This window comes from Diceros bicornis, chromosome 11 (assembly GCF_020826845.1).
Source record: "Diceros bicornis minor isolate mBicDic1 chromosome 11, mDicBic1.mat.cur, whole genome shotgun sequence".
Classification (NCBI taxonomy): Eukaryota; Metazoa; Chordata; class Mammalia; order Perissodactyla; family Rhinocerotidae; genus Diceros; species Diceros bicornis.
The window spans coordinates 14,413,072-14,434,268 of NC_080750.1; the positions used below are offsets into that span (position 1 = coordinate 14,413,072).

At 41.8% G+C, this 21,197-nt stretch overlaps 1 protein-coding gene across 1 annotated transcript in view; it reads right to left on the bottom strand.

The window, feature by feature from the left end:
• The window catches only part of NDNF (neuron derived neurotrophic factor), a 38,235-nt gene extending 17,931 nt beyond the window's left edge, over nt 1-20,304 (bottom strand). Inside the window, exon 1 of the mRNA XM_058549764.1 lies at nt 19,878-20,304. The gene's annotated coding sequence lies outside the window, so the exon portion shown is untranslated. The remainder of the gene's footprint in view (nt 1-19,877) is intronic.
• Between the last annotated feature and the right edge of the window lie 893 nt (nt 20,305-21,197).

Sequence of the window (21,197 nt, forward strand, 5' to 3'; positions counted from 1 at the left end):
ACTGCCAACTTTCATTCTGGAAGGAAATTAAATTAGTATGAAAAAGCCATGTAAAATTAAAACATGCCAAAGATTGGAATAAAGTTTCCATTCTGTCATCCCCTCCCCTCTGATCCTCATGGTGTGCAGTTCATGGCGGGGCCAAGGCTAGGGCATTCTAATTTTAAAAGTTGGCCAAGCCTACAGAATAAGAACAGCTTGAAAGAGGATCAGATCTTAAAGTCAGTAACCCTGTATTCCCATCATCATTAATGCCAATAAAAAGAATAACAAACAATAGAAATGGCCAAAATAAATGCACTATAGATAGGAGAAGTCTTTGATCCAGGAAGCCAGATCATTTCAGTAAAGAATGGAGTAGATCTCCTAAAATGCATCTAATAGGTGATTAGAAGATATGATAAATTCAAAAGCAATTTAGAAGATAATGCAAAGTAAAACTGGAACAAAATACTGAATATCTTCCTCCTATCAAAGTTTCCTCTGTGTGTGTAACTGAGATAGCTGGGATAACTTCCACTATCTTAGGAGAAGCTAATGATTCCTGGAATAATGAAGGCCCCTGAGGGAGGAATAATATACTTGGTTGCTTTTCTTACTTTAGTTTGGCAACTAAGCCTTATTTCCTGTTGATCTGCAACAAAATGAAAATGACTTCCTGTGCAATGTCCCCCAAAGCAGTTAACAAACTGCACACCCCATCCTCTACTGAAATGTAGCTAAGATGGGACATGGCAGCATGCCAGGAACATCTAGCAACAGCACATATCAGCCTAGAAGGTAAGACACAAATTGTCATGGTCAACAAATACCGAACTCCTGCTGTGTGTAACATCCTAAAAATACACTCCAAGTACAAAGATATTTAACGTGGACCCATTCTGTTCTGCTGTTTACAATCGAGTTGAGTGGACATTAATCATGCACAAAAGTACCCTGCAATATAAGGTAACACACCAGGAGGAAAAGGGTGGCTCGGGATAATAAGTGTGGAACAGAGTTGGTGTGAAGAATCACCAAGAGTTGGTGAAGACAGAGCAGTACTCAGAGAGGAAGTAGGATAAGGAGAGAAGAAAGAACTAGATTTGGGGAAGGGAGATGGAGGCGGGGAGGTCATGGAGCTGAGGCACAGAAGTAGAAGTGCATCAGTGGGAGTTAAAAAAATGTCCATTGAGCACCTTCTGTGTGCCAGACACTGAATGATGTGCCAGCAATACACGACATCCTCTCTCCTCGAGGTAGGTACGGTTTAGTGAATAGGGAGGAAGAAAATATTGTTACATAGGGATAAAGAGAGATCAGTGGGGAACTAATTGTGAAGGTTTGTAGAAGCAAAATCTACCTTTATAAAACTTAGAAAGCTAAAAGATAATTGCCTAATGGTTTACAGCCGGTTTCCTAGCAACTGCTGAAATCCCTGGGAAGAATTCTAAGAGGGCCCCTAAAGTTTCATAACACATGGTAAGACCACAGGGAAAGAGTATGGAGGCAAGTTCAAGTCTTTCCTCAAGACAGGCTACTTTTTCAAAGATCACTATTTGCACTATTTCTCTTTTCCGCACAGAATTTCCCTCCCCTGCTGCCCTCAAGGTTAGGAAGCAGGTTCAGTGGAAGGATCACAGACAGAGAGTCGAGACACCTCCACTGTAGGCAGGAGCACCATCCATGTTGATGGCTTGTTGGCCCAGGTGTTGTCCATGGTACCCTCTCTGTGAACCCCCGAGAGTCTAGGGTTAGCTTATCATATCTCTTATGAAAGCTGGCAGCTAAGACAGAAACTCAGCTCTCAAGGATACACACTGCAATTTGGGCTCCTCTGTATCTAATTCTAAGACAAGAAAGAAGAGGCTAAGGATACAAGTGAAGAAAAACCAACCTACTTTTATGGAAACGTGTCTACCCATTTCATGTATTTAATAGTTACTATTGTAGGTTAACCGTGGGAGAGGGTTTGCTACAACTATGGTAACAGCACAGAAGACTATTAATGTTAATTTCTATTAGCAAGTAAACCCAATTCTAATTCCCTTGGAAATAATCATTAAGACACTAGAGGGGAGTTGTAGACTTAATGGAGGTTAAGACTATAGTACCTCAATTATAGACTTGATATTTTTATAGTTATTTTAGGCAAGAAGGGAACTTTTCAGTAAGATACTCCATAGATTTCTTAAGATATGAAAAACTAAATATAGTCAAAAGAGCTAAAAATCAAGAGAGTAAGAATTTTCCAAACACTCCTTCCATACTCGAAACTGAACTGGGTGATATGAGGGCTCAAATGAAATATCCTAGTTATTTATAATCTACTCATAAAAGCAAAACTTATTTTCTCAGGCAACAGAGCCCAATAATGTCAGTACAGTCACTATTTTTTTACTCAACATATATGTAATGGAGCCTTGATACATGCAAGGCACCTTCTAGAGACAGTGGTGATCTCATGAAGCCATGTTCTAGTGAGGGGGATAGTGCACACACAGATACAGAAATAAGAAAACATGACTGGTGGGGTATTCATTGTTATACAGAGAATTAAAATAGGCCTGTGTGAAAGTGTGTGATAGCCACTAATTATTCCACTTTAGCTGGAATATTTAGAGAAGGTTTTTTGGAAGACATTACATTACTCTGAGATATGAACAAGAGGAAGCCAGTGAAACAAATGTCAGGAGAAAGAGTATTCCAGCAGAGAAACCGCTGATGCAGAGGCCCTAAAGTGGCACTAAGCTTGCGGTATTGATGAAAGGAAAGGATATTAGGGTGGAACAGAGTGGGTAAAGGGGAGAGTGAAAGCAAAGGGCAGATCACATAGAGCTCTGCAAACCACATTAAGGAGCTCGGATTCTATTCTGAGTGTGATGTAAAGTCCTATAAGCAGACCAGGCCTAGGATTTGATCCATGTTTTTAGGAATAACTCTGTCTATTGTGCATAAAATGGATTTTAGAGAAGGGATAATTATAGAAACAAAAAATGATCTCATCTTTGTAAAAGCAAAAAGATCAGAGGAAGGCTACTGCAGTTGTCCGTGGTAGACGTGGTGATGGCTTAGACTTCATGGAAGAGATGGAGAGGAACGGAGAGACCTGGGATATGTTTTACACACAGGGCCACCAGAACGTGCAGGTGGGTCAGAGGTAGGAAGTGAGGAAAAGAGAGGAACCTGTGTTCCTACAGTCCTTGAGTATAAGAACAGAGGCACGATAAAATGATAACACATAAGTAACAGGAAGATGGAAGAAATCAGAAAGAAATGAAATTATCAAGCAGAATTTCCAGGTGGCATCAAATAACTTAGGAATTGCTGGCCATCTTAGATGCAGTTTTTAAAAGCTAATTCTTGTATTAGACAAGTTATTAGAAAAGAAGAAGGTGTTTCCTTCATGTTAAGGAAACATAACGGAGCACAGGCTAAGGGGCAAGTGCAAGATGTGTGGGTAGAAGTAACAAAAGTATTGATTTCAATTGTCACGGTGGGAAATGGGATCTGCTGGACACAGGGAAGGTGGGGGAGACATCGGGGAAGGACAAACACTTATTGTATACACACACACGCACACGCACACACGCCACAAGTTGTTTATTTGACTTATATTTCAAGTGAAGGGATGCATAATATTTGAGGCCGACTAACGTGTCAAAAGTACCCAGAGGAGGAAGAAGTCCGAGGCCATGTTTTAGTTCTACTAAGGGGCTGTTCCTGATAAGTGAGCAGGAAGCGAAGAGAGACAGAAATGGAAGTGTTGAAGAAAATCTGACAAGAAAACATTGTAATTTGGCCTAAGAGACCAGACTTCTTCATAAGCTGTGTCCAAATAGATAGGCTGAATAAAACTTGTGGAACTTCCTGTGAACCCACACCTGCCCAGTGTCATATAACTGATGCTGCCAGCACTTTCTGGAAGCAGCACCATTGAGAGAGGAATCCTAAAGGCAGTAGGACAATATGAGAATCAGGTGGACTACACAGCGCGGACAAGGAAGGGGCTGGAGGTGAGCTCAGTGACGCACAGGAAAAAGCAAGCTGCAGAAAGCAAAGAGGTGACTGGCGGGGTCACAGGACAGACACCATGCTTTGAGGTCAAATACTCTAAATGAGAAAAATCAGTAATCTTTTCAGACATTTTGTAAAACGCATATTAAGTGTTCACTAAATACTGATGGACCGATGGACCAAACTGAATAATCATTCTGTCTTCTGAAGTGAGATCACTACTGGTTTTGCTTGTTAGTAACAGCAAGGATAAAACTAAGACTAAAACAAAACACTGGAGCAGGAACAAAAGATTCTAAAAAGCAATCAATCTCGTCACTCATCCATCAGCAATAACCTTTAATTTTTATATACTTTCCATCCAGCTCACATAATACGTACTACTTTCTCAAAGGATCTTCAGAATTCAAAAGGCTCTTTTAGTTCTAATCACCACACTAACAAAACCAGGTATTTAAATTATTCAAGTTCAAAGATATTCCGGTTCTTACGACAAACCTGGTTTTAAAAATCGCTTTGGTAATTCTGCCAACTATGTCTGTTAAACACATGGGCTGCATCTTCCCTAAAGTTTTGATCAAAGAAATCTTTTATAACCCAGCCTCTAGTGATGTAATAAAAGGTGATGCCCATCAACAAGGCAGGGACAACAGACACTTTTTGAAAACAGCAGGCATGATGGAATTTTGGAGATCACAGACTGATTCAACAAATATTTATTGGGCACTTCCCCTGTGCCAGGCACTGCCTGAGATCCTAGGAATATAGCAATGGACAAGACGTGTGACCTTCTCATGCTGGCAGAGCTTACACTGTGGTGGGTAAGAGAGATGATGAAGAAGTAAATGACTACATATGATGATTCCAGAAGGTGGTAGCACTATGAAGAAAATGAAACTGGCGAGGAGGCTGGAGGGGCCTATGGCAGGGGGCAGGTTGGGGGAAGGAGGCCTTCTAGGCTGAGTGGTCAAGGAAGGCTGCTCTGAGGAAGTGATGTTTCAGTGAGAACTTGAATGGAGAGGAGTAAGCCATCAGAGTGTTGGGACTGGAAAGGACTTTTCACAGATGAGGAAACTGGGGAAGACTGATGGGAAGGACCTATTTGGTCCACTGGGCTTCACAGCCGGGAATCTGCCTCATCTGTGCCTTAGCTGTAACCCTCAGCCACCAAGAGGGACACAATGGGAAGCCCCGGGGACCAGAAGAAGGCACTGACTCACTGAGGCTGGGACCCTCACATCAGGTGAGGGACGACTGACCAGTGTCAAACCTAGGGGTGCTGGGATGGGCGGTGACACCAGATGTTTTAAGGTCCATTATCAGATGAAAGGGGGATTAGCAGCGCTCTGGCTAGCCCAGCGAGTCCCAGTGGCTGGCAAAGCATTATAGAGAAGGAGATTGGAGCTCAGTAAAATAAAGACTTATCTGACAAAGCCATTAAACTGACAAGAGCAGTTTAAAGAGCAGGAGGTGTTCTGACAGAGGAAGGAAGCTTCCTGACTTTCCAGAGTGAGATACCAAAAAAAGAGTGCTATAAAATCTCCGGGGAGATTCTTAATAGGATTGGAGCGGTGTGGTGTTTACTTCGATGGCTGTCATCTGAGCTCTCTCCGTACACTGGCAGGAAGGGAGCGCATGTTTATTAAGGGCCTATTGCCAGTCCCCGGGGGACCTCAGGGGCTGATATGGCATAATCACAATCCTCCGGTGAAACCAGACACATTGATTCTTATGGTACTTCCTTAGCTCACCTGAATGATAGCTATTTTTATATTTTTCCCTGTCCCTGAAAAAAAAAAAAGCTCTTCATGAGGTTTACATAATATAAGTTTATTCAAGTAAGTGCCCCTTAGACAAAAATTGCTTTTTACTCATCTTTATATCCCCTACGTAGACTTTTTTGGTTCTTGCACAAAGCAGGCACTAAATAAATATATGCTTAATTCTATTGCTTTCAAGAAGCTTATAGCAGAGAATAAGGTAATTGGAAATCTCTTCCATTAGAAAAAATCCCTGAAATTTCTGGACTATGCAAGGAAGTCAGAGGTGGTTGTTTTCCAAAGCATCAAGGCCAGTCATTAGCTCCAGACCCATTTTCCCTGTGATGCAACCCTCAACGGTGTGAAGTGGCTCAGCATGGGCCTCTCCAAGCCAGGCTCAGGAGTCAGGCTGAAATTTGAATCTGGGCCCCATTCCTTCCTCTGCCAGAATTCCTCTGTATCACTGTGACTAAGGGCAGATTAAGCAAACGTAACCACTCTGAGCCTTGGTTTCCATGTCTGTTGACTGAAATGGAACAGAAGTTCCTGGCAAGGCTGCTGAAGGGTTACCTGAGATGCTGCATGAAAATCAGCACATGCTAGCATACCCTCAGCGGCACAGTCCTGCCAGTTACTAGGCACCTCAGTGTTACCCGATTTTCCAATCCTCGTGTCCTAGTAAGCATCGAATCCTGCCAATCAACCTGCTGCATACTCTCTCAGATTTGTTCTGTCTTCTCAACCCAAACTGCCAATGCCTTAAATTATCCATGTACTACTGCATCTCCCCTAACGGCTCACATCCATTTCCTACATCTCTCCTCAATCATTTTGCACAGAACAGACATTGTTACCTTTACGGACAAAAATTGGTTTCACTCTTTTGCTAAAAATAAAAGTCCAGTGGCTTTCCAAGAACTAGAGGATGAAGCCCATGGCACACGAGGTCCTTTACCCTCCAGCCGCTACTCACGCTACCAAACCCATTGCCTACAACTCCCCGCACTTGGCTTCACACTCCCAGCACGGGCCCCAGGCCTTGGCACGGGCCACCTCCTTGCTAGGATGCCTTTGCCAGGATGCCTTTGTCGCTTCTCTGGGTGGCAAACTCCTACTTACTCTTCAAGACTCAAGCATCAACGACTACAAGAAAATTTAGTTGTGCACTTTTCTATGCTCATACTTCTATTGAAGACCACTGTAAATTCTGTTTGTACATATTCTTGAGATCTCCGGGATAGAAAGGACATCTTCTTTATCTCTACAACAATTATAATGCTGACCACAGAGCCCAACACCACGCTGATGCTCATGACATTTTGCGGGTGTGTAATGAACGAATGAAAATGAAAATAATAAAGTTGGCTATTGTTGCTGATCTATGGAATTTGTTTCATAAGAGATAATATAAACTAAATTGGAAATAAGTGATAGATGCTTTTGATAATTTGAGAGGTGCTAAACTTATAATAGGTTATTGTGTTAGACCTAAAAAGTTGGGCAGTAGATCTCTAATCTTTCGAGGTGGACATCATGGACATCTGTTGGCATGGCTGCCACAGACAGACGGTGTGTGCTTGATGGCCCAGGGGCCTGGTATAAGGACGCATCTTTTCTGTCCTTTAGAACCCAAAAATGTTGTGGTAAGAACAACATTGTGCAATTCTCAGGAGGGCCTCTTTCCTCTGAAAACGTGTGAAATCTGGTTTGGTTGGAATACATTCTGATCTGAGAACAGGAATGGTATAGACCAGTGCTTCTCAAACATAACGTGCACACGAATCACCCAGCTCTCCTGCTGAAATGCAGATGCTGATTTGATGGGTCTGGAGTGGGCCTTGAGACTCGTCCTTCCTCACGAGGTCCGGGAGATGCAGATGCCAATAGTCTGCGGACTGCACTGAGTCCCTCTGCCTCTTCCCATCCTAGGACCCATCACCTCGTAATAGCAGCACTCCCATTTCCATCTCTAGGATTTTCATTGTTCCAACTTTCTGATTTCTAATTTTCATTCATTACCAAAGTTTAATATTTTAAACATCTACTTAGGGAGAAGCATGGATGAAACAGAGATTGTCCATATCCTTTCTTCCTTTTACTTTGAGAATTGTTGTTATATCCACATGATTTCACAGCTTTCTCTTTCCTGTACTTTCTTTACATAAAAAAAAAAAAATGCAATGCAGGTTTATTCCCTCTGGGGAGTATGTCTATGTTTATCTTAAAGCCCAATAATGGACTAGTGGACCATTAGGAGACTGTGACATGATTCAAATTACACCAAAGTTTTTAATTTGTTCATTTACTTAATTTGCAAATACAGTACTAATAAGTAAGATGCTATCAAGAAGAAGTCATTTATGGGGGCCGTCCCTGTGGCGCAAGCATTTAAGTGTGTGCGCTCAGCTTCAGCAGCCCGGGGTTCGCATGCTCGGATCCTGGCGCACACCGACCCACCGCTTGTCAAACCATGCTGTGGCGGCATCTCACATAAAGTAGAGGAAGATGGGCACGGATCTTAGTTCAGGGCCAATCTTCCTCAGCCAAAAAAAAAAAAAAAAGAGGAAGTCATTTATTATTACCATAGAATAATAAATACCATAGACTAAAGAAGTGGCCTTTGATTCCATGCGCCCAATCCCACATTTACCTAAATATCTGATGGTCCCGAAGCTTCACCTCCTTCCCCTCCCCCGGCAGTCATTTTGTGTTTTGTATGACAGCATTAAACTCTGTTCTCAAAGAGGATTTGAGATGGCCTCCAGTGCCAAAGCACAGGATGAAACCAAAATAGTAATTTAAAAACAACTATAATTGGGATAAAATAATCCAAAGATAGATGAGAGAGGTAGATGCACCAGGGGCCTTAAAATAGTTAAAATAGCTAAATCCTGGGGCCAGCCCCGTGGCCAAGTGGTTAAAGTTCTGCACGCTCTGCTTCAGGGGCCCAGGTTTGTGGGTTTGGATCCCAGGTGCAGCCCTACACCATTTGTCAGCCATGCTGTGGCGGTGACCCACATACAAAATAGAGGAAGAAATCAGCCACAGATGTTAGCTCAGGTCTATTCTTCCTCAAGTTAAAAAGACGAAGATTGGCAACAGATGTTAGCTCCGGGCAAATCCTCCTCAGGAAAAAAAAAAATAGCTAAATCTCAAATCATTCTCATTTCCAAAAAGAAGAAAAAAAGAAGGGTGCACAAGTATGAAATTGTCTCATTTTTGTAAAAAGAAATGTTAAAGTAACAGTTTTCAAATCTGTACTACTTCTATCATCCCTCTTATAAAATCCAAGGCCAAAAACAAACTATAAACTTAGAGGAGTCATGTCTGGAGAGATGAGATAATATTCTCCAAGGACACTGGTTCTTGACAATCTGGTTGTTGAAAGAACCTAGTAGAAATGATAGTTCGTATATCACTTCCCTTTTCTTTCTCAATCTCAATCTCTCTTCTATCTCATGTCTCAATGTCTGAGGTGAGCTCTTTCCACATCTTGGGTTCCTGTCAATTCAAGATTAGATTTTCTTACAAATACTTGAATTTAATTTTTGGCCTGTTCTTTACTCTTTTCTACCCCTCACTGTCACGTAATTTTTATGTATGTATGTGTGTATTCATTCATTCATTCAAGTTTTGGGACAGTTAAAAGGCTGCCGGAGTAAAATAGCAAACGCTCACTGGACTTAGAGCAAGAAGATTTAGGCTGAGGTAGTTCTGAGTAAACCACGATTGGCTTTTGTACTTTGAGCAAGTCTCTTAATCTCTTTGAGTCTCAGTTTCTTCATCTACAAAATGGAGATGATTATTCCTAGGATTGTTATGAGATCAAAAGTAGTGGATGTGAACGCTCTTTTAAAATTAAAAAAAGATTCTGTTTATCTACAAATAGTATAAGCCAGCTTCTTAAAGGAGATGCAAAATATTATTCAACAGCAAAAGACATGTTTTGACTTGCTCTTATGAGAAGGAGTTGCAGCATCAGATTATTCTATCTTTATTTCCCTAATCTATCAGGTACAATGTTACGTTCCTATTTAAATAGAGACTGACTAGAAACACAGAGGAAAGGCCAAGATGTTGGGTTTTTAAAAATAATCACAGAAACAGTAGGAAACTCTTAATATTCTTTTTGTTAGCCTTGATACACCAGAGCTGATGCCATCAATATTGTTTAATAAGCAAAGCTGGATTAGAACTGGTTCAGAGGTGAGTCTGCTCAGGGTTTTTAGGCGCAAGATCCAGCAGTGGATGGAAGGTACGCGTGTCGAGATTAGAGAGTGGAGGATTAGGCTCCGTTCCTGGGATGTTCTGCATTATTATTTCTGGATTAAGAGATGATTAAGGAACAGGACACTCAAAAGGCAGACGATGTGGACAGACCCCACAGTCACTTTTAATGAAGAGTTTATAGCAAATTATGATGAAATAATACAAGCATATAAGCCTACAATAATTAGAGAGATGACAACCATGAAATACTGACCTAATATGGGAATTCAGACCCAAAATTATTTCATCCCTTTTCCCTCAAAGAAGTAAGATATGCAGTTAGGTGTGTTTTTTCTTCTTTTTAAATTGTTTTCTAAGGGAAGCAGCAAGGAGAGCCTGCAGCCAGTGAAAGTTGGGGGTCAAAATGTTCAGTGGACATTACACAAGATAGAGTTTGCCAAGAAAAAAAAGATGTTTCAAAACTGCCTCTTTGTTGTCACTGGTTTGTAGGTGTGAATAAACTTTAACCATAGAGACATTTTTAAATTATAGGCTCAATTTGGTGGCTGAAGTGTTAATATGGCTGTGTATACATAAATACTTTCACTGTCTGAACTGAAAAGTCCTCATTGTGTCTTAAAGGGTTTTAAACTATCATAATATTTGGAATATCTTATCATATATGTATAATAGCGTTCATTTTTCCATTGAAATGTACAATTTCATCCAATTTTTTGGAAATCATTTATTTAAAAAATCTTAGAACTGATCTAACTTCAAATCTTACCTCTCAAAAATGCCAGATTATTAATGGAATAATGGAATAAATGTAGAGCTGAATTACTATTAATTACTACTAATTTAAAAAGGGATTATGCAGCATACTGATTTTCCAGTGTTGTACCTACCATACACAATTGGAGTATGTTTCAATATCAAGGGTTATGTGTCTCTAATAAACTTATAACCCATTTTTCTAATCCTCAATTTTCTTATTAGACTCTACTTACTGAAGAAAATGTTTCATTATTTCCTTTTCCAGACAACTTATCTCCAAAGTATGTTAAAGGCTTTGTCTATTACGCACACACACACACACACACATCAGACTCAACAAATAGTGTATCTTAGGGCATTTTAACACCCAGGTTTGAAATGCTGGTCAGCTGGACTAATTAAGAGGAGGGCTAAAGAAAGGAAAAGAAATTTGCCTTCAAGAGTTGATTCCATGGCTATATGTACACTTACTTAATAAAGCAAAGTGATAAACTAGTTGCCGTTTGTGATTGGGGTGAATTTGTGCAAATGGAGGTTGGGGATGTGGAGGTTCGGGGAAGTTTATACCAGAACTTACATTTATTCAGAAATTGATACTTCATTTCACTTTCAACAATTTTCCTTATTAAAAAAGCCTTTAACCTTCTGGAAGGAGAGGTGTGGGAACATCATTTATCTATTTATCACTGCTAGCCTTTTGCCTTATTTTGAACCAGAATATTTTTACTCTCAAAGACAAGTTGTTTAGGCATGACCTTAAATACTGATTTAAAAGTGGAAAAGTGTAATCATTTTCCCCTAAAAAATTCCCTAATAAGTTAACTATTACCAAAACAAACAAACTTGTAGCACATAAGCAGCCTACAATTAAGGTCTTGTGGATTTAGACTAAATCCACTTTTGAATCATTAACTTGTAAAAAAGTTCTAAGCAAACTGTGTCCTTGGAAATTAATTTGGCAATTAATCTCAATTTAAAATTTTTAGATATGTCCATCAATTTTGCTTCGAAAACGAAAAGAGTTATCACTTTGTTTTAAAAGTTTGTGAGTTTAGTAAGTCTCTGAACTGAAACAGAGTCTCAGATTTCTTAGGAGTAGGAAGATATAATATCTTCCTCACTGGGTTCCTGTGATGATTAAGGAAAATAATGGATATGTTAGTATCTTGTGAAGAATTAAGGGTTATACAAAGTTTAATATTAATAATAAATAGAATCATTTCCATTTCCATTGTGAAATTCAAAGCATACAACTTTAACATAAGTTAATAATTGACAACCTTATTGAAAAACAAAATTTCAAATAAAAAATTTCAAAGTGTAACACAATATACATTTTCCTGAGAGCATTAAAAAGGTTGGATAACATTTTTTTAACTCGTAGAATACTGAAATTTTCGAACATAATAGAATATAGTATCTGTTTATTGGTAGCAGAGGAATTATGCAATGTTTATGAAAATAACTAAGAATACTCTTGAAGATAATGGTGACTAATTTATTTGAGGGCTCTTTCAGCTTCCTGTTTACCTCCTTTCAAGACTTCTGGCTCTGTAACGTGTTGTCTCCAAATCTCTTAGAGTTGTGATTAAAATACATATATTTCACATATGTAAAATAACTTAAGGCACTCTATACTGGAACGAGTATCATAGTTAGTTATAGTGGATGAAATTGTATATTTCAAATCTTTTTCTGGTTAATTTGTGGGCAGGGCTGACTTCTTGTCAGAGCTGATTAGAATGTCATTGTTTTCACTTTGTATTATTTTTACTTCATAGAAGCTGTCACCTATGCCATTTTTTACTGTTCAATGACCATCTGATATGCTGAGTTGAGTGCATTTGTCAATAGATATATTAAGAAAGCTTATTTTCCTTCTTTATACATAAGAGTAAATGTAAACAGACCTCCTGATATTTTCTCCTTTCACAATAATGAGACATCTTGTGCACCATAATCAGGCAAAGAGGACACTCCCTTTTAGAGACCTCTGCTTTACCTGATTGACATTATCAGAAGCTGAGAACCTGTTCAGTATGATTTTAGAGATAATGGGAAACTTCCACGTCAATTGTTTAAAAGAGTATCCTGCATCTTTCATTTCACTTAAAAGACAAGTTTTTAAAGACAAATACTCACTGGACCTAACTTTGCAAAGGTAATCTCAAATGTCCTTTCTAATTCCTCGACATCAAGATTCTACATCTTACATTCACACCAAGGGACGTAATTTGTGGGGCCCAGAGTAAGATGAAAATTTATGAGGTCCAGTGCAAGACCTCTTGTTCAAAAATTAAGAATTTCAAGATGGCAACAGCAGAGCATTCAACTAAGCACAGGGCCCTTCTAAGTGCAGCCCATGAAGCTGGCCCCGGTACAATTATAGCAGTGTATAGGAAACTGAGAATCAATTACCAGAGGAAGACAATAAAGAGCAGGTATATACTAAAGGTAGGCTGCCCAAAGAAGGAGAGGCTAAGAGAACCAAAGATATAGATCACCCCTCTCTAAATTCTGTCTTAAGCTACACTCATTCCACTCTGGCTTTATCTAGCTATTAACATCTTTGAAAGATATTAGCTGATACCAGCTTACCCTGTTTCCCATCCCGGGGGTATATTTTCATATTTATAGGGGACACTGAAAAGCAAAGTTACTCTCAAGATGAAGAATCATCTTCTTGCGGGTAGTGTTCTAGCATCACGAGAGGCCTTGGTAACATGTGGAGGTAGAGTGGCTTCCCCATACCTCTCAGGCCATCTCTCAGCAGGCCTGCCTGTGGGTTCATCTAATCTTCCCACTGCCATCATTAGAGTGTTAAATTTTTATCTCCCACTTAGGAGGCAGTTTTATTTTTTCACAAAACAGTAATATATTTTCATAGCACATTTTAGCAAACTTTGAAGGATCAGCCCTAGAACTGAGATATCTGAAACTTGGGGAGACAAAGAGATAAATGATCGCTGTCTTTTCTCAGCTGACCAGGTGCTTCAGCTAGCACTCCTGTTTCTGATCTCTGTCACCACAGCTGGAAACAAATATCTCATCCATTACAGGATTCAGTTACTTCTGAATCAACCCCAATTTGAAGCTTTTGATAATATCAGTGAATTTTAGTGAATGCTGTAATTTAATATGAAATTACAACATTTATTGAGTGCTATCAACAGATTAATATTTAGCTTTAAATCTAGTGTATACTTACAGGTAAAAATGTATTTATTATTTTTTTAAATGTATTTTAAACAAGATAACTAAAATGGATCAAGTACATTTATGTTTGTGTGTGTGTGTTTTTTTTTTTTTGTATGACTGGTAATTTAATCAGAAACACATTTTATTACTAGAATAAAATGCATAATGTTACACTTGGCAATGCCTATGCGCTTAGAGTACATATGACCTGAATAAAAGAGTGTAATCAAAGACATCTCCTAGGTTCATATGGATGGGTATGGTTTATTTTTCACTACAATGTGCTATAAATTGTAACCATCTATACTCCAGGAGGCATCTAACACCTGATGTAGCACCTAAGTTGGAGAAATGTAGGTGCTACATCAGGTGTTAGATGCCTACAGGTGTTAGGGCTACAGAACAGCAAATGCCAGACATTTGTAGGAAACACACATGTAGCACCTAAGTTGGAGAAACTAATCCTAAATAAATCAAGGCTTTTTACACTAGCTTTTCTCTTTTAAACATAATATTTTCAAGTAAGTACCACAATGTTGCCCTTCATTTTGTCAGTCTACTATCCAGGCATGGTGTTATCTATCTTTGTACACAAATACTCGTTCATAGTTTCTATATTATAACTTAAGATATAGTCATGTTGATTTCAAAAACAAGACATCACACATTACAAATCTTTCTAATTATGAGTTCAGCGTTTACTACTTTTTTTAGACCCGTCTCATATTTTATCTAGATCTGTGTGTATAAGGACATTGCCTCAGAGAAGAAGATGTAGTTATGATGATTTTTAGCTGCTGATAAAACGCCCATTTGAATATAGTCCATATCTTTGGCTATGTCTTTAGATTGTGGAAGAGATGCTCTCTGAGCACACAGCTGGATGAAGAGGGTGTTTACCTTGATTTCACGTTAGGGAGAAGAAACACTAAGAGACAGAAATTTATAGAGCCGCCATCTACTTCACAGTCACAACCATTTGGGATATTGGCTGAAATCATTCCAATTAGAAAACAGATATGAGTATATGTTGCTAACTCGATTTTTGTTATTTGGTTATTATATTTAAAATCTCCGTACTGCAGAGGCAGTGTCTAAGAGTTCCACTCAAATGAGTTGATTTCCAGTTGTGCGTAATCAAGTTTTTATTGAGTTCCTTCCAAAATTTATATAACCCCATTATTTCTAAAAACGTTTTTTCTTTCATACCTATATAAAAGGCAGCAAATTTTTTCAAAAGAATAATTAAGAGACATTTGATAAGTTATATACTTTCTGCTATATTTTTCTTTTTTAAAGAAAAGATTCAGAGTTTTCACAAGTGAAACCAAAAATAAATACTTTAGAGAAATATACGAAACATTAAATATGTGTCATGTTCAATTTGCTACAGGAAGAAATTAACAAACGAAAACCAAAAACTATTCACCAACTTTCTAAAAGAAATCAGTTTCCAACAGATCCGGAAATTATTGAAGGAATACTGACATGTAATATTGGAAGTTTCTATACTTATAAGCTTCAGGTCTGTGGACTTTAAAGCAGAGTTTAAATCAAATCTAGTTCAGTGAGTTCTTAAAAAAGTTGACATTGTAACAGGACCCAATATCCAGCTGTTCTGTGGTCAAATCTGTCTCTTCATCCCAAAGGGAAAAGTCTGCAGAAACATATTGCTAGTTTGCTTTTATTCCTCACTGATCAAATACCTTTCTCTTAATTTTTAAATGCAAAACAAGCAATACTTTTTTATTTTGGGTAAATTAATATCATGTATTTCATATTTTCCATATATTTCAAACAACTAAAATGCATGAGTTTGTTGGTTTGCAGCTTTTAGTAAAATACCAAAAGCAAGAGGGAAGGTGTGGATATAGCATCTTCGGGTTTAGGAAGTGTGTTTAGGAAGTAAGCAGCTGAGAATGCACCTGCGTTTGGCACTGGCTTGGACACCAGTGGGCTACAGAACAGCAAATGCCAGTGTCATCTCAGAAGTGTAAGAGACACAGGAATCTATACTCACACCCAAACAAACACAGACTCACACTAATATGGTGTGGTTTTTCCCAGAAACATAGCTGAATTTATAGTCAACAAGCACTATATGATGCAATAAAATATTAGCAGTTTTGTTTTTCCATATCATACTATGTGATTCTTTTTTAACAACAACAATAGCAAAGTATTCACTTTTCTTCCTAGGTGGAAATTAACATGTGGAAGCATGACTGCATGCATTATGGATGTCAATTTGCATTTGTAACATAGTGGAAAAATGAAACAGAATTTAGCCTAACTTCAGGGTATAAATTGAAGAGTATTTTTAAAAGGAGTATTTAAATACTGGAGGACGTGAACTTTGAAATCAGTTTTCAAAGCAAAGATTTGGTGTGATTTACTCTTCAACTATAACTTTGTTTAGCTGTTACTTCTGCTAAATGATTGTGAACCAACAGGGGAAGAATACATTATGTTCTTCAGAATAATTGGTCCAAAATATATATTTAGAGGTTTTAGAAACTGTTTCAAAGTCAAATGAATAAACTGAATGATATTTGTAGATTATGCTTGCCTTGGACCCAATACAGATGATTATGGGATATGCTTTCTTCCTGGTGACCGGCTGATGGCAACTGACCCTGGGAAGGTTCATTCATTACCAGGCTGCTGCTCTGGGTGCCTGGCTCTCCAAAGCAAGACCTGACAAGACGACACCGAGCAAAAAAAGAGTGTGAGAGCGCACTGCCTGGTCACTAGAAACCACCACCTTGTCACTGGGAAAACTAAGGAAGAGAGATTAAAATAATTTTAATCAGTGCAAATTATGTGGAACTCACCCTACTCCTATGCTGTTAATTCAGGCATAATTTTTCCATTTCCAATATCTACTCATCCATCATAGTAAAATGAAAAATAAGTTCTGTCCTAACAATAATGACAAAAAAAACACCGTCAGTTTTAAAACAAAAAATTCTGACCTCTAGAGAGACTGAATAGAACTACTATAGAAATGAACATAAGAATCTAACAACAGACAGATACATTTTATTTCCACCTTTCCCTCTTCATTTCAAATAATTTGTTAGAGTTTCACAACACATTTTTTCCCCTAACACACGGAGACTGGTCAGAAGTGAGAAAATGAAAATCTGAATTGCCAGGTTCATGAAGCCAATTGAAAACGTCGCTGCATGCAGTTATCTGAAGACTGACGCGCCGAGGCTACTTGGAACGCAGCATCGCTAAGGTTATGACGGTACTTTTTCCTCTCTAACACACCTACTTCACCACATGAATGTTCAGTAGACCCGGGACAAATCAACTCAGGGTGGGGGCTTCCCTCATTCTTAGAAGGATATTCTTCAATTATACATTTTGTTACATCTTGAGAGATAAAAGCTGATCTGCAAGCGATTAAAAGATGTTTTATATTTATGGTTTCAATTCGGCTGAAATAAATGCGTAATTTAAACCACACATAATCCATAGCAATTTAGGTCCATTACAGAGTTCTAGCTTCTTTTTTGTGATAGTTACTAATTAAAACAGAGTGTTACTGCCACTCCGAGCCTGCAACTTTGCCATACAGGTTTAATGGATAAAACGTTCTGACATAGAAATGAAAACAACAATATAGACAAAGCTCTAAGCTGTTATGTTTGAGAGTATGGTAAAGATTAAGGACATTCACTAAAGTTAAGAATTGTGCAGAGAAAGCACTTGTGATTTCTTTCTTTAAAGGAAGAAGTAAAGGATTTTTAAGAAGAATCTGAAATAGTACTAATTTCTCTAACTTCTGAGCCCCTCATTCCCAGCTGACCCCTCCCCCTCAGAATTTAAACTCATCAGAGTCACTTTTAAAGGATAAGTGACGGGATATTTTAATATAATCCTGAATATAGGTTTAGATTGAAAATGGGAATTGGGACCATAATTAATTATGTTGCCAAGTTTTTTGAACTTTAAGACAGATTGAGGCAAATGAGGACATTTCATAAGACTGCAACCTTCTACAAGTTCATGGGTTAAAACTTGGGTAAAATGACAGTATCGTTTTGACATGTGATTAATCCCATATGCAGAATGAGTGTGAAGAATTAATACCCTTTTGGTGTTTTCACTTTCCGAAACCACTGTAATAAGAGACTGACATAAAATCAAAACCAAATTTCAACACAATCTGCAGCTAGGGTTACGGCCTTATTATCACTCTTAATAAACAATAATGAATAATAATAAATACCGATCGCCCTCAGTACCCTTTGCTCTGTACGCATATTTGCTCTCTCATCCATCCATCACATCTTTCAGGATAATAAAACAATTCAATCCCACCAAACCCTCACCACCGCTCCCTCCGGAGGGATGTTTTATCTCTACTTCTGTGAGCCCAGGGAGGATTTTACTTGTTTGAAGGGGGCGGAGAATGGAGCGGGGTCCTATTTATTTCCATTGACGACTCCCCTGGTTCTCACAGGCGCTCAGGGACCGGGTGGGAGGAGGAGAGGAGGAGGTGCGGAGATTCCCTCCTTCAGAAAAGAAAAAGAGTTCAGAAAACGAGGCGGGGGGGGGGGGGCAGAAAGCCGGGGGGGGGCGGGGGCGGTGGTGGTTTGGGGGGGTAGAGTGTTTGCAGAGATCAGCAACTAAATGAAAACATAAATTCTTTTTTGTGATTTAGCGGGATCGAAAGATGAGAAGTAAACAAATTTACCAACCCAACTAAGTTGCTAAAAAGAACTCTGTCTATAAAAAGAAAAAAAAAAAAAATCAAACCCAGAAACATTTGCTCAGGTTCATTTCCCGCTCAAGGGCTTGGTTTCAGGGAGCTACTTGTGCCCAGAGCAGGAGATGGACAGCGCCCCGAAGGGGACCTGGTCTGAAGGACAGCTCAGCGCCAGCGCAGAGGTGCCCGCGGGAAACTCCGAGGGCCTCGGCGACCCGCGCGGAGCCCGTGCGGAGAGCTGCGTGGAATCCTCCCGTCTCGGCCTCGGGCAGAGGTGCAGAGAGGAGAGGGCACGAAGGGCGCACAATGAAACGAAACCGCACCCCAAGTTCAGCAGTTTGCGAAGCGTCCCAAGAGAGCAACTGGGACTCGGAACCACTCGTTCGGATTCCCGGGGCCGCCCCGGCTCTGAGCTCAGTACTGAAGGCAGCGCGGACCAGAGCGAACCCCGACTCGCGCACACACGGGGCTAGGGCACGGTCGCTCCGTCTGGGGCGAGAGGAAGTGTCCCCTTGATGGCTACTCTGCCTTCCCGGCAAAAGTAGGATCCGGTCCCAGGCCACCCTGCTCTGCTCGAGGAAGTTTCTCTAACGATGCTCGCCTGTCGCGCAGGAGGACAAATGAAGAGCCAGAGCTGTGGGAGGTCGGCCGGGCGAGGCGGACCGACATCCCAGCGCCCGGGGCGCCCGTCCAGAACCTGCGCCCGCCCTGCCCGCGAGCGAGCCCCGCGCGCTGCCTAGACCCCCGCTCTTCGCCCCACTCGCAGACGCGCCCTGCAAGCCCCCAGCCCCGCAGACTTTCTCCAGCGGCGGGCTGAGGGCATGAACACGGGGAGAGAGGCAGCAGACCTCCCGGCAGGCGAGCAAAGTAAGTGTCCAGGCCAAGCCGGGGATAGAGGCTCTGCGGCTCCCCGGACCCCAGTATGCCCGGCCTGGGCACTGTCTCACCCCTCCTCCTAACTCCGCTCGGGCCGCCCAGCCACGAAGCCAGCCTGGAAAACCAAGGGAGACTTGCTGCACGCCCCTTGCGCCCTCAGCTCCTCGGGACAGGGCGCCCTCGCCCAACCGTGACCGAGAACCTCGCTGGGCCCCTTCAAGTTAGAGGACGCGCGCCTCCACCCCCATCGCAGAGGAGCCCTCGGGTGAGAAGGCTCCCTGTGCCAGGTCTCGGGGTGGCGGACGAAGGCGTCGGGAGGTTGCTTTCCTTTCGCTACTTACCTTAAAAAAAAATGTTTGTTTCTCCTGGGGGGAAGAGGAAACCTCCCTCCCCGAGATGTGGCGTGCGAAACGGTCTAAGTCCCCGGCTCCGGCCAAGATGCTAAGCACCACTACTCAGGAACCGAAGGGACCGTTGGGCGGAGGAGGAGGCAGATAAAAGAGAAAACTAAATCGGCCGAAGTGTCCCAACTTTGTGGTCGGCGCTGCAAACTTCAAAGGCGAGCGAGGGCTGGCGGCGCCAGGGCGCCGAAGTTGCTGCGAAGTGGCGCGGAGAGAAGCGCGGGGCTGGGGGATCCCGGGGCGGCGCGGGGCAGCGGCGGGAGGTCCTTTAAAAGGCGGCGAGCGCGCGGGGGCCGGGCGGCGGGAGGATGCTGCAGCGCCGAGCGGGGCCGGCGCGGCTCGGCGGGCGGCCGCTCGGGGCACGGGCGCCGGGCTGGAGCGCGGCGGGGGACAGCCGGGCGCACGGGGCGGCGGCGGCGGGCGCGCGGTCGCTTCGCTCCGCTCTCTCGCGGCTCCGAGCGGGGAGTGTGTGTTCGCTCCCGAGTGTCACTGCTGAAGCCCGGAGCCGCTCCCCCGCCCGCCCCACCGCTGCCCGCCCGCCCCCTCCCTCCTCTGCCCGCTGCCTCCCCCTCGGTTCCTCCCTCCCTCACTCCCGCTGCGCGCCACCGCGCGCGCGCATACACACAGACACACAGACACACACACACACACACACACACACTCCACATACCCGGCGACCCAGCGCTCCCCAAACAGGGCGGCATCGCGGGGGCCATACTGCGGTCCTCACCTCCCCGCCAGACGCGGGGAAGGAGAGGGAGACCTCTTAAAACCCCTCAAAGCCACAAAACCCAGGGAGACGCGTACGCGGGACCATCGCACCGTCAGGGAGACCCGGGTGCACAGTGAGGGGGAACTCTGGGGTTGGTTTGGGGGCGGGGTGGGGAGACGAGCTAAATCAAGAAGATTGGAGGCGGAAAGCAGAGCGTGCAAACTGTGCATTCATGTCCCACTTTTCACCCGACCGCCTGCCTACCGCAGCCTCGCTCGGGAGCGCGTCCCCCTCGGCGCACACCGAGGCTCCTCGGGTTTGAAACTCAGCAGCTGTTTTAACAATTGAAAAGCGGCCCTACAGGACCAGTGAGAGACGGAGCAGAGTGTGAAGCCATTAAGGCTGACTAGGTAATTATGATAAGAAGTTACCTAATTAGCAACCTGGCCTGGGCACGGGAAAACGAGGGGAAAAAACACACTGAGTAATCTAGTGATCTCATTTTCACAACCGAGAGCCTAGTTTCCAGCAAACCTGGTTTTTAGACT